This window comes from Engraulis encrasicolus, chromosome 22, assembly GCF_034702125.1.
Source record: "Engraulis encrasicolus isolate BLACKSEA-1 chromosome 22, IST_EnEncr_1.0, whole genome shotgun sequence".
NCBI lineage: Eukaryota > Metazoa > Chordata > Actinopteri > Clupeiformes > Engraulidae > Engraulis > Engraulis encrasicolus.
In genome coordinates this window covers 163,297-177,500 of record NC_085878.1, presented here as the reverse complement: position 1 = coordinate 177,500, position 14,204 = coordinate 163,297, and the positions used below count along the sequence as shown (strand labels likewise).

Here is a 14,204-nt window from a genome sequence, read left to right as displayed (position 1 = left end):
GGGGAAGCCCTGTTCGTGACGTCACGGCTTCGACGATCGGCAGTGAAGGGAATCCCCGATGACGTCAGCGTCTCGTCCAGGAAGCGGCCCAACCTTCAACAGCAAAGGTAAGCATCAGCGCAGAGCCAGGTACAAGGCTAACATGGATGGGGAAACAACAACAGGGAAGGAGGAGTCGTACTTCCCTTTAAGTTGTTGTTAGCGCGCGTTGTATCAGATAATGCAGGTCGGGTCCTCGCGGTTCTGGTCTGGTCTCAGGTCGTCTGGGGGTCAGCCGTCGCGTCGCACCTCGGCAGAAAGCAGGGATCAGCACAGGCACCAATGCAAACAGGAGATAAATAGAGCACGCACACACAGGATACTCTTACGTCCCTTCAGGAGGGCAAAGCAGGCGTTGTATAACTCTGGTCCACTCTCTGGCAACGGGTTCGTCCGGTTCGGTCCACGGGTTCGTCCGGTCTCGTTCCTGCTCTCCAGGGTCCAGAGTCCGGTGTCGGCTCGTCTGCTGCTGCGTGCGTCCGATCCCCGCCGAATCTCCCGTAAGTCTGTAAACATCCCTTTTTATACCCAACCCCTTCAACGTCCAGGCAACCGGATAGGTAGAGTCTTAATTGTCCGTGCAGGTGATCACATTCAAAGCAATGGAGTCATTAGTGCGCCTCCAATGAAGAGTCAGTATGTGGGTGGCAGTTAATTAAAACACACAGGGTAATCACAGCAAACTAATTGTATCCACAGCACAGCAAACAGTAGGCACAGCAAACCATAATCACAGCAACCAGTATGTATATAAAACCACAGCAAACCCAAATAGTAAATAAACACAGCAAACAAATAAACAAAATCCCCACACCTCCCAGCAGGCTGACAATTCCCCCCCGCTTTGAATATAGTCGACCCGACTATCATGGACGGTATCTTACAGGTTTGTTACCTTGGGTAGAACGTGAAGTACGCCGAAGGGGCAACTGGTCCCCGTTACCTCGAGGAGCAGGCGGGACTGGGGGGGTAGGCGACCCAGGCGCACTGCTCGCTGGCGAACCTTGCTCAGGGACATCCGTCTGGGTGGAAGGTGGTCCTGTGCTGGTTCCCGGGGTCTCGGTTGGTGGCGCACTCCTCCGTGCATAAAAGGTCAGGGGCCAGTAGGCCCTCCTTGGATCTGGTTGGGTGTGTCCCGCATCCCGGTCTTGGTCCAACGGTTCAGCAGAGGAGGTAGGTTCCTGGGGGAAGGTTACAGGGCATAATCGCAGATTATTGCGGTGGGCAGTTCTGGTGGGGCCGTCTTTCCCCTCTGGCCGTATGACATACACGGGTCTGTCTGGGTGGACCCTTTCTACCACTGAGAATGGTGACGGGAGCCAGCGGGTTACCAATTTACCTTGTGCCCGTCTGCGAAAGTGTCTAAGTAGGACGCGCTCACCTGGGAGGAGGTCGGATGCTCGGGCGCGTTTATCATACCTCTCCTTGTCTCTTCCTTGCTGCTGTTGGGTATGCCTCTGCGCCAGCTGGTAAGCTCTCTGCAAGACCTGGTGCTGGTGGCGAACCCAGCCATTGCCAATATGGGCCTCTCCCTGCAGGGTCACACCATGGATCCAATCTACAGGTAAACGGGAAGACCAGGAAGTGAGGGGTCAAGCCAGTCGTTCGGTGGGCGGTATTGTTGTAGACTTGGAGTAAGGCGGGCAACTTGACCCGCCACTGGTTCTTCTCCTCTTCGAGCAAGGTCCCCAATAGGCCCAAGAGCGTTTGGTTGAAGCGCTCGCAGGCCCCATTGCCTTGGGGGTGGTAGGGCGTCGTCCGAATCCGCTTGCATCCATACAGCTTGCATAGTTCTGTGAACAAAGCAGATTCAAAGGCGCCGCCCCGATCCGAGAGGATTTGTTCAGGGCAGCCAAACACTTGAAACAAATTAGACCACACGGCTCGGGCAGTTGTGGTGGCTGACTGGTCTTTGGTAGGGACTGCTAGGGCATACTTCGAAAACAGATCAGTCATAACAAGAATGTAGGAAGGGCCATCTTCTTGCTGTCCTAGTGACAAGTAGTCTATGCCTACGATCTGAAAAGGGTATGTTGTCTTAAAAGGCACCAGCGGCGCCTTTACCTCAGGTCCTGGCTTGTTGGTGATGCATTGGGGACAGATCCGGTACCAGTCGACGCCGTCTTTGGCCATGCCTGGCCAGAAGTAACGTTGGCGTAGGAGTGCTGTGGACTTGTCCGGGTTGAAGTGGCCCGCCTGGCGGTGGTACTCTTACCAGAGAGGTTTGGTCTCTTGCTGCGGCACCAGGATCTGCTGGCTAGGTTCTCCAGTTTCTTGGGAGACTCTCCTCCTGACCAGTACTCCATCCTTGTTCTCCAGCTTGGACCATTCCCGCAACCAGCTTTGTAGGGCTGTGCTGAGGTCATCCCTTTCCGCACCTGTCGGGGGGGTTCCCCGTTCAATGAAGACTGCCAGTCGGCTGAGGTCCGGGTCTTGCCGTTGCCGTTGTGGCCAATCATCCTCTTCCCCCTGAGCTCCCCCATCAGCTTCAATGGCTCCCACGGCAGCGGTCTGTTCTCCTGGCAACCGGGACAGGATATCGGCATTCTGGTTGACCCTACCAGGCCGGTATCTGATGGTGTAGTTGTAGTTGGCCAACTGAGAGACCCACCGCTGCTCTACAGCACCCAGCCGGGCTGAGTGCAAGTGGACAAGAGGATTGTTATCTGTAAAAACCTCGACTGTCGCACCCCAGAGGTAGTCCTTGAATTTTTCCGTTACAGCCCACTTCAAGGCTAGAAGCTCCAGCTTAAAGGAGCTGTAGTTCTGGTCGTTCTTCTCGGTGGGGTGCAGACTGCGGCTTGCATACGCGATCACTCGCTCCTTGCCATCTTGAGTCTGGGACAGGACAGCCCCGAGCCCCTCCAGGCTGGCGTCGGTGTACAGACGGAAGGGGAGCTGGAAGTCTGCATATGCCAGCACGGGTGCCCGCACCAGAGAGTCTTTAAGTTGTTGGAAGGCTCTTTCGCAGTCCGCATTCCACACCACTGGGGCGTTCTTGCTGACGTTCTTACCTCCCTGCAGGAGGCGGTGTAAGGGAGCTGCAATCTTGGCGAAACCCTGGACGAACCGGCGGTAGTAGCTAACGAATCCGAGGAAGGACCGCAGCTGACGAATCGTCTTGGGCACCTCCCACTGCTCCACCACCGCGGTCTTGGCTGGATCCGTTGCCACCCCATCTTGGCTCACCACGTGACCCAGGTAAGTCACCTGCTTCTGGAAGAAGCTGCACTTCTTTGGCTGCAGTTTCAGGCCCATCTCCAGCAGCCGTTGGAAGACGCGCTCCAGGTCTGTCAGGTGGCTCTCGAAGTCCGGGGAGTAGACCACGACATCGTCCAAATAGATAAGTAGCGACTCATGAAGCATTCCACCCAGGCATCGTTGCATGAGCCGTTGGAATGTGGCTGGGGCGTTGCAAAGCCCAAACGGCATTCGATCAAACTCGTACAACCCCATGGGTGTTGTGAAAGCTGTCTTCTCTCTGTCTGGTGGGGCGACCTCGACTTGCCAATATCCACAGGCGAGATCCAAGGTAGAGTACCAGGCAGCCTTCTGCAAGCAGGTCAGTGACTCTTCTATGCGGGGTAGAGGATACGCGTCTTTATGGGTTACTGCGTTTAACTTCCTGTAATCCACGCAGAAGCGCCAGGAGCCATCCTTTTTCTTCACCAGGACGATGGGTGCTGCCCATGGGCTGGAGCTCTCGCGTATCACTCCACTCTCCAGCATTCCCTTCAACAGGCTGCGAAGCTCTGGATACAGGCTGGGTGGTACTGGCCGGTACCGTTCTCGGCTCGGAGGTGCTGCCCCCGTTGGGATTTGGTGCTGGATGACTCCGGTTCGTCCAAAGTCTTCGTCGTTTTTCGCGAAAATTTCAGCCCATTTGTCCATCAGAGCAGCTGCTCGCTGCCGTTGGTCGGTGGCTAGCTCTTCTCCTAAGACAGGGGGAGGGAAGGTAGAATTAGGTTGGGTGCAGTCAGCACGGTTAACAGCAACTTCAATGGTACCTGTCCCTTCATCATGCAAGCGAAGCACTTGGTTGGCCTGGATATCCTCTTCTGCCACCTCCTGGATGCTTGCAACGATGGTCCTGGGGGCAATATCAAGGGTGTAAGGGTGAGGGTTACATAAGCGGACCAGTACATAGCCACTCCTAGTAGTCACCACGGCCCTACCCACTCTCCACTCAACCTCTGGCTCAGGCAGTGGCTCCACCAGCAGGGTGCGACCAGAGGATGGAGCACTTTCACTTGTTCGGCCCCACACCAACATTTCTGACTCAGGCGGGACTGTGATAATGTCTGATTTTGGGAGTCGCACATGGCCTTGAAATTGGGGAGTGGGCTCCATACGGGCCTGTCTGCAAACAGCAAAAGCTTTTCCCCACTCTCGCTCGGCCCGTGGCGGCAGCTGGGCCCGGAAGGCCGTCTCACCAGGGTGGAGGCCGTGCATCAGTTCTTTCCAGCAGTCAGCAATGACATTCATTCCCAGGATAGCCCGTTCTGCTCCAAGACAGTCATTCTTGACAATAAACACCCCTTTGTTAGGAAGTTGCACCCCTCCCACTTTAAAGTCTAACAATACATATCCAATGTAGGGTATTTCGAGTCCATTTGCAGCTTTTAATGTCAACCAGCGAGACCCCTCCCCAGACTCTAGACCCACCATTCCCAAATGTTGATTAAAGAGGCTCTGGCTCATGAGGGTTACTTGAGAGCCAGTGTCTAAAAGGCAAGGTATGGTCTGGCCGTTAATTTCCACCTCTACACCTGGACATTCGCCGATCAGAGCAGGCCGTAGGGAAGCATCAGAGGAGTCTTTTACCACCCCCACCGGCCGGCCCTCTGCGGTGGGGGGTTGTGAAAACCCCTTGCTGGTCGTCGTCGCAGGGGGCAGTTCCTTTGCACATGGCCTGCTTCCCCACAATCCAGGCAGATGGGTCGGCCCTGTGAGTCCCATTGGAATCTGCTAGCAGGGCTGGGGTTTGCTGGAGCAGGGGGGTTTGAAGGAGAGGTTAGGGGTGGTGCTCTGGAGCTTTCCCTTGGTTGGTTTGTTGGGGTCAGTCGTCCTTGTAGCTGTTCTACTAGCTGCGTGCCCAGGGCCTGCACTTGCTCCGACAACTCCTTCTTCAGCTCTTGGCGCAGCTCTTCTTTCCACTCGTCCACCTCTCGGCGAGGCCGGCCGCCAGTCTCCTCCCTCTCTCTCTGGGGCCTGGCATGGGTCTCCTCAGTCTCTCTCCTGGACCAGCCAGCTGTCTCGTCCCTCCTGTGCGACGTGCGGGCGGGTCTCGCTCTCACGGCGCTGGCTACGGCCTCTTCGCTGTCATCATCTTGTCCCAACTCTTCTTCCAGAGCGCGCGCCTCTTTCGTCAGGTCTTTGAACCCCTGTCGTGGCTGTCGACGTAGGAGGCGTTGCAGTTCAGTCCTGACAGGGCCCGTCTTCAACCCCAGGACGAACTGGTCTAGCAGCGCTTCGTCGTCTTCTCCAGCTGCGGCAGCCGCTTCGTCGTAGTCGCGCCATTTGGCGTGGCACTCCCGCAACCGGAGGATGAAGTCTCCCACCTTCTCGTTCTGGCTTTGACGACACTTGAAGAAAGCAGAGCGGGCTTGTGCAGTGCTAACCGTTTCCCCATATAGGTCTTTTAGGGCACGAAGAATTTTGTTACCAGTGTTGCGTTGGATTTCATCCAACAGGGCCACTTCGCGTCGGGCGTCTCCCTCTAGGGCACTGAAGACGAAGTCCGCTTGCTGTTCACCTGAGAGTGGTTGCGCGCGCAGCATAGCCTGCACCTGGGTCCGCCATTCCCCAAATCGTCGCCGCTCCCCGTTGAACTTTGGCAGCCATGGAGCACTATAAAACCAAGGCATAAACAAGGGTGAGGCTGGAGCATTGGATACATTAGGCCTATTTCTATCACCAACTGCATTCTGACTAGAACGGGTTTCCTCTGTGTCGCTGGGCATCCTGCCGCCCTACGCCAGTTAAATGTCAGCCAAAAACCTTTTTGGTAAAAACCTCTTGAATTCAGGTAAATGCCCAGGACACAGAGGAATCACAGAAACCGTATTAAAAATATATATCAAATTTTATTTAACAAACATTAAGAATTAATTGTCCTTTAAAATAGCCTAAGCTAATAAGAAATGAAAACAAAAATAAAATAAATGAAACAAAGGCAGTTCGATTATGGCGCGGGTGCGCCTCCGTAGGCTCCGTATAGGAGCGCAAGTCGTGGCCTTATCGAGGTGCGTGGGGAAGCCCTGTTCGTGACGTCACGGCTTCGACGATCGGCAGTGAAGGGAATCCCCGATGACGTCAGCGTCTCGTCCAGGAAGCGGCCCAACCTTCAACAGCAAAGGTAAGCATCAGCGCAGAGCCAGGTACAAGGCTAACATGGATGGGGAAACAACAACAGGGAAGGAGGAGTCGTACTTCCCTTTAAGTTGTTGTTAGCGCGCGTTGTATCAGATAATGCAGGTCGGGTCCTCGCGGTTCTGGTCTGGTCTCAGGTCGTCTGGGGGTCAGCCGTCGCGTCGCACCTCGGCAGAAAGCAGGGATCAGCACAGGCACCAATGCAAACAGGAGATAAATAGAGCACGCACACACAGGATACTCTTACGTCCCTTCAGGAGGGCAAAGCAGGCGTTGTATAACTCTGGTCCACTCTCTGGCAACGGGTTCGTCCGGTTCGGTCCACGGGTTCGTCCGGTCTCGTTCCTGCTCTCCAGGGTCCAGAGTCCGGTGTCGGCTCGTCTGCTGCTGCGTGCGTCCGATCCCCGCCGAATCTCCCGTAAGTCTGTAAACATCCCTTTTTATACCCAACCCCTTCAACGTCCAGGCAACCGGATAGGTAGAATCTTAATTGTCCGTGCAGGTGATCACATTCAAAGCAATGGAGTCATTAGTGCGCCTCCAATGAAGAGTCAGTATGTGGGTGGCAGTTAATTAAAACACACAGGGTAATCACAGCAAACTAATTGTATCCACAGCACAGCAAACAGTAGGCACAGCAAACCATAATCACAGCAACCAGTATGTATATAAAACCACAGCAAACCCAAATAGTAAATAAACACAGCAAACAAATAAACAAAATCCCCACACCTCCCAGCAGGCTGACACTAACCTCTCCCTATCCTAACAAAATGTTGTGGTGTTTTTTTCTCATTCTAGTTTTCCGAGTGGCTGGCATTGGTTTCCTTTGTCTCCTTCCATTGATACTTATCATGAGTGGACGTCTTCATTGTGGGTTCATTTTCTTTTACTTCCTTCTATTAAATGAATGGTAGATGTACTGACAAGGTTTTTTTTTCCATTGACACATTTTCTCCCTCTTCAGTGATGATTGGCTGTCTAAGGCGATGGCAAGAAGAACGAGATTTGATCACCGAAAACTACACCAAAGTGGTTGAAGAACGAGACGTGCTCATTGCTAATTACACCAAAGCGGTGGAGGAAAGAGACATACTTGACCAACGTAAGGTCAACTCACAACAATTCATTGCAAATTGTAATAAAAATAAAAAAGATAGAATCGCTACAGTTAGATCATGTATTAGGCCTACAGTAGATCTATAGCATACTGTATGTATAACAATAAAACTATAGGCCCTAGGTATAACTATAGGGCTGTTTCAATTACATTATCAGCAAGCTTTTGTGGAATTAACCCATTGAGGCCTAAGGCACCTGCAAAAAAGGGTGCTGAATGCCTGAGCCCTTTTTAGGAAAAGCTGCCCTCAGCCTATAAAAACCTAAATATCTCAGCTTCGGAAGCACATACAAATATGCACTAAGTTGCATTTAAACGCTAAGACCCTCATCTTTCATTAGAATGTGTTCATTCATCTCAAACAAACTGAGATTGTCTCAAATCTCATGAGTCTGAATGTTGCGTAATGCAGCTCCAGGCGCCAGGGCCAATGTTGCGCAACGCAACATCAGGCATCAATGGGTTAAATAAGGGAAGGGAATTAACCAGATTCTTTTATTCTTTGGCTCATGTGTAGTGTAACTTTGGCACATGTGTAGTGTAAGTGTAACGGAGGCTAACTAGCAGAGTTGGCCTGGAACGTTAGTAAACCTCCCTCCCAAAGCCTCATACAGTGTCAGCGGTATCATACTGTGTCTCCCATTGCCGGACAGTTGTAGTGGACAAGGTCGCAGGTTTGATCCCCAAGGGGGACGAACAGGTGCAAGATGACGTCCGTCACAGTGGTGTCGTGACCCGGATGGGAGTGAGGTTTAAGGGGGAGAGTGTAACGGAGGCTAGCTAGCAGACCTAGTAAGCCTCCCTGCCAAACAGTGTCAATGCCATGGGCTTGGGAGACTGGGCTCTTGGTCCAGCGGTATCGTACTGTGTCTCCCATTGCCAGACCATTGTAGTTGACGAGGTCGCAGGTTCGATCCCAGAGGGGGACGAATAGGTGCAAGATGACGTCCGTCGCGTAAACATGTTGGTTTCTGCCACCACCTTTTCTCACATCGCCTATACTGCTTATTGGTTTGACCACTAAAAAAAATAAAAAAGTGAAAGCCCATTGGGAAACTCCAACTCCCATTGTCATTGTGACACAGCACTCCACAGCACACAAGTGAACACTGCACAATGCACACAACGAAATTGCATTTTATGCCTCACCCGTGCAAGGGGGCAGCCCTCAGTGGCGCCCCATGGGGAGCAGTGCGGTGGGACGGTACCATGCTCAGGGTACCTCAGTCATGGAGGAGGATGGGGGAGAGCACTGGTTGATTACTCCCCCCACCAACCTGGCGGGTCGGGAGTCGAACCGGCAACCTCTGGGATGCAAGTCTGACGCCCTAACCGCTCACCCATGACTGCCCTTGACTACCCATGACTACTGTACTATGTTTTCTTAAAGGACCACTCTAATAGAAAACTATAAGTTTACATGGTTTCAAACGTGTTTTCATGTGTCCAGAAACAGAACTCTAATGTACAGAAGTTGTTTTGTTCAGTAGTAAGGACTGTTTGTAAACGTTGTTTTAACCATTTTCAACACTCTTAGTCCCGCCCCCCAAAAACAAACACGAGCCGGAATTGATGTCAGAAGATGAAAAATCACGTCTCAATCCACGCACTTGTGTCAGCCAAAATATCTGCACTTATTTGCCGTTAAGCTGAGGGTGGGAAGTGCACTGCATCTCAGTACACAGTGCACAGTGCGGGGAATGGAACGCACACCGGGTCATTAGCAGCGCCTTGGCTAACTGGATCTGTGCACACCAGAGAGAGTAGAGAGAGAGAGGTTCCATTGGCCCATTGTTTCCTGGTTCTATTATGGCCCCCCTTAGGCAGACCTAGGCAGACCTAAGGACTGTTCTATTCCTTGTAGGAGCATTATGACACGGCCCTTTAGGCAGACCGGAACCTGGTCGCGTTAGGTGCCCATAGAAACCTATTATGTTGGCATATCTCTATAGAATATCTCTGGTGCACACTGTGGGAGCTGTGAAATTTGAGTGCGGATACGATAGTGATGTTATAGTTCAAATATACTATCTCTTTGTGTTATAGAGTGCATGGTGTTCATTATCCAAGACGGTGAACAGTTTGCAAAGAAATGTTTTCAATTTCAATGAAATGGAAAGTCTAACAGCACGAGTAGCTTTCCCCACGTCTCCACACTACCAAGCAAACTTCCAAGCACAACACCACTGTATAAAATATAGGACACCGTCCACAGGCATGGAGTGAAACAAATAGCTCTAATACCAAATCTACCCCCCGACATTTTCGGTGTTGGGGTGAATATCTAACACCGTTACATTGTAAGCTTGACCTCAAAAGACACGTAGCAACATGGGGTTTCTAAACAGTCTGGAATAGCCAGTAGCACCAAAAGAGTAGAACATGTCACACGGAGATTATGTATCTGACACACTTACAATCTATGTTCACACCGGTAGGCCTATACGGTAGCTGAACGGTCAATCAAGGGAGGCAAAGTTACGGAAAGTGTTTCATCTGTTACATACTGTATCATATTTACAGCTATTCCACCCACCCAACCCTGAAAGCACAGTAGGTCGACGAAGCTAGCAGGCTAGCTAGTCCTACTCACCGATGTGTTGACTGAGACCCAGGCGAGCACCATTAGCAGTCTCACTGTCAGGGCTCCTATGAATTATAATTTCAACGATCGAACACCCCATTCTTGCCTGCCGTCAATCCCATGTCTTCGTGCTGCTATTGTTTCACATTGTTAGCCTTGTCATTTCTCCAGCTGCTACTGTATGTTTTTGCAATGGCCAGGACAACAATCGCGGTCTTTACAAATTACATCAACATACTGTGTTTGAAAAGTGATCAAATCTGTAAGAACTAAGTTGTAATGTAGACTCGGAAGTACATTTTCAAACTTTATAGTCAGTCAGGACAGCGTCATGTCTGCAACTCATCTCGAGTCGCACTTTGGCTTGCTAGCTCTGCCTCGTCTCGTTGGAGTAAACAACAGTCCCCATGGCTCTGAAATACGAGGTAACGGTGCCACCTAGTGGTTTGCCAACATGTAGGCACAACTACTACGGGTAATCACAGTAGGCCTACAATGCCATATAAAACAGCGTTGAAGCATTACAAAAAATCTTGTTTTAATTCTTGTAAAAATCGATATTTCCGGAGTCATGAAATTCGGCTTGTGACGTCACATACAGTATGTGATATCCAATCAGAAATGTTTATTTTGTAAATTAACTAAAAACTATAAAATTATAAACCCAAATTATTTTTTACTATACTGATTCAGGTTTATGGGTTTTGAATAATAGTGCACATAACATGTAAGGTTTTCTATTAGAGTTGTCCTTTAAGGGATCGCATTGTGTGAACTATTTTGCATTATGAAATAAAGCAATAAAGATAAGCAGAAGTCTATGTAAATAATCATCAGATGTAAATAGTAAATTATGTTTTTCAGTCATGGGTGTATGGAAGAGCTTTAATTCCAGCCAGTATTTCTTCTCGGTGCGTGTGGCAACCTGGGATGAAGCTCGAGAGGACTGCAGACGCAGAGGAGCGGATCTGGTCATCATCAACAGTCAAGAAGAACAGGTGCAAAACTAAAGTGTTGCCATTTCATTTCATCGATTAAACCTTTTCGTAGAGTTTAATACAAAATACATTGGATTGTTTTTTCAAACCTTGCCGGCGCTCTGACCAATCGGCGATCTTTGCCATTCATGTGCTTTCCCAACGGTGTTACAAGCTTCGACGTCACTCCCTCAAAACCCCGCCCGCTTTGATTGAAAACAAATCTCTGCGTTGTAATTGGTTATGACAGACTCAGGGCACAGTGTTCAAAACGTTCTCAGATCCGAGGCCAGACCCACTCGCAGCTGAAAAATGTTGGCGCCCAGCGGGTGGCGCTGGTTTACCAGGCTAGGATTATTGCACATTTTGAACATGTTTATTTTACTCTAGAGCAGGGGTAGGCAACCATGGCCACTGGTAAAAAAGTTGTTCTATTTTTTCCAATTATTTAAAAAAAATAAACTTTTAAAGGGGCACAAGGTAGGATGACATTGTTTGCGCTGTGCCCGTGGCATGCCTGTCTCAATATCTACACCGTAATGAAAAAATGCTGTTCAAATGCACTCACTGTGAGAATGGTTTTCATCACGGAATGACAGCAGTTGATACAAATCTGAATACGGTATGTATAGCGATTTTTCGTATGAAAACTGTTTCCCTCGACACTCTGTTGGACCGCTCTGTCAAAAAGTTGCATTCAGGGTTTTCTGACAGCGGACTGTGGAAGTGGTCGCGAGAGTCATCGTTCACTTACTAATGAATCGCATAACCATCGGCTGACTCAGGACAGTGATCTTCTATGTACTGATAATATGCCAACTGCTGTATTTCCTGTGTCTCTCATTAAAAGAGCGACCTGCCTTAGCGACCTGCCTTAGCGACCTGCCTTAGCTACCTGCCGTAACTAATATATAGGCTACAATTGCCAGTTGTTTATTATTTTCAGAGTTTCATTAGCTGGAGATTGCTAACTATCAATGCAAATTTCCCAAAGCCATGGAACCAAAAGTTTATTCTGAATGCAAGACAAACAAAAAAGCATGGAACTAATACTGTCTGCATTTTTTTTAAATTAGGCTATTTTACTGCACTGCTATTTACTGCATCTTGCGGGTCGAATACAATTGATGGCGGGCCAGATTTGGCCTACCCCTGCTCTAAGGTGGTATAATCACCTCGGTGGAAATGCATTTAACATTGGTCTGTTTGACATAGGCCTACATGATTACGGTTTGTACTTGCAGGCACATCAGATAATATGTTGAATTGTGTGTGTGTGTGTGTGTGTGTGTGTGTGTGTGTGTGTGTGTGTGTGTGAAAGAATGTCATCATCTCCTTTCATGCAAATTTGTCGGCACCTGACGACTTCTGGATTGGCCTTAGCGACAGAGAACAAGAGAATGAGTGGAAGTGGGTGGATGGATCACGACATAACATATCGGAGGGGTAAGGAAAATAAATTATCTTTAGGGAGAGACAGTAATCTCATCGCCCCCTGCTGGAAGCGTTCCTGACAACTGTATCAAATGAATGGGATTTTTTCTTTCAAAAAATACATCTCGGCTCTGACGACGAAATAGTAGTGCCTGTCCTATAATATGCATGTTGGTATGTTTTACTGATTCAGGTGGTAAAATATTCGGTTTTCCACTTATCTGAACTGATTTTAATATTATTTTAAAAAGCTAATACAGGACTAAACTGCATCAGGTGTTGACGTGTTTTTCCTCATATTTACCCCATAGAGAGGCGATTATCCGTCACCACAGAAGCCATCATATCTATTAGAAGCCAAAACCAAACCAAACTAAACGAGTGTACACGTATGTGTAATGAGACGCCAATATGGAACTCACAGGATTATAAGAATGTGAAGAAGCGTGAAGAACTTGCATCCTTTTGTTTCTCGGTGCTGTCAATCAGGCGTGAGAAACATCATGGTGAAATATTTACTGACATAATGACAGCGACTTGGAGCTGTAGGCCATTTCCGACAAGATTGGCACAATTTCTATTTTTCTTAATAGGCTAACTTTCACAGTTAGTAGTTAATCATGTTTTGTATGCTGAAACATGTGTCTGGTGTATACGTTCTGCATCATATTTTTGTGGGATTAAAAAAAAAACTAATCCATGGGATTTTCAATAGGATCGCTCTGGGGTTAGGAATGCAGCTGCTAGGATCGCTGTTTTCCACTTTCCCTTCCTATGGAAAGATTTGACTCTGAACATCCATGTTAACAGTATTCAAAGGATATGTGATAGACATATTCTGATACTCATATGCGCTGATACATAGCCTATTGAATGGGGCTTTTAAAATACATGAGATAGGCAGTTTTATTGACATAATGTTTTAACATTGCAGGTTGTGGATGCCGGATGAACCAAACAATATGTGGGGCTATGAGCACTGTGCCAAGGTCGTCCGTCGAGAATGGAATGATCAAGGGTGTTTTCACAAATTTATTTACACCTGTGAGAAACCAAACTGAAAAGGAAGTTAAAAGCCTTGATACTGTCAGTGGCATATTTCAGAAGCTAGGCTACGGGACACTTCATTGTAGCGGGGGTTGGGGGTCCTCCCCCAGAAAACTTTGTATTTCTTAGATGTAATGTCCTGCATTTTAAGGTCCGTGTCCCGTTTCAGCTCAATACAGAAATGTGGATACTGTCAGTGACATATTTCAGAAGTAGGCTATTATCAGTTGTGACTGACCCTTTTGCTTGCATAGGCCTATAGCTCTTTGAATGTATAGCCCTAATAAATGTATGCTGAAGGGTGTTTGACACACTTCATCTTTATCATTATGTGAGGATGCAGTTTGCCTGTACATATACACTGTATGTAGTTTTCTACACTGTATGTTTCACAGGTCGACTTTTGGTATGCTTTACTTTACGATAGGCCTACAGTTACCATAGGCTACGAAGGCTAATTATTGTGTACTTTCTGGGTACCCACAGGATAACCAGAGAGAAGCTACATATCTAATGGGTAGAAGTGGGTAATTACAAAGTACCGTAATAATAATAATTTAGATGGAGTTAGATGATGATGATGATGATGATTATTATTATTATTTTGTTTTTGTTTCTGTTTCCAGTCTCT

General features: G+C 48.7%; 1 long non-coding RNA gene across 1 annotated transcript; it reads left to right on the top strand.

Annotated features, from left to right (window-relative positions):
- The first annotated feature begins 7,214 nt into the window (after positions 1–7,214).
- On the top strand, positions 7,215–11,107 carry LOC134438773 (uncharacterized). Its single transcript, XR_010032648.1, has 3 exons — positions 7,215–7,284; positions 7,379–7,516; positions 10,980–11,107. It is a non-coding gene; the product is annotated as an uncharacterized LOC134438773 (long non-coding RNA).
- Positions 11,108–14,204: the final 3,097 nt, after the last annotated feature.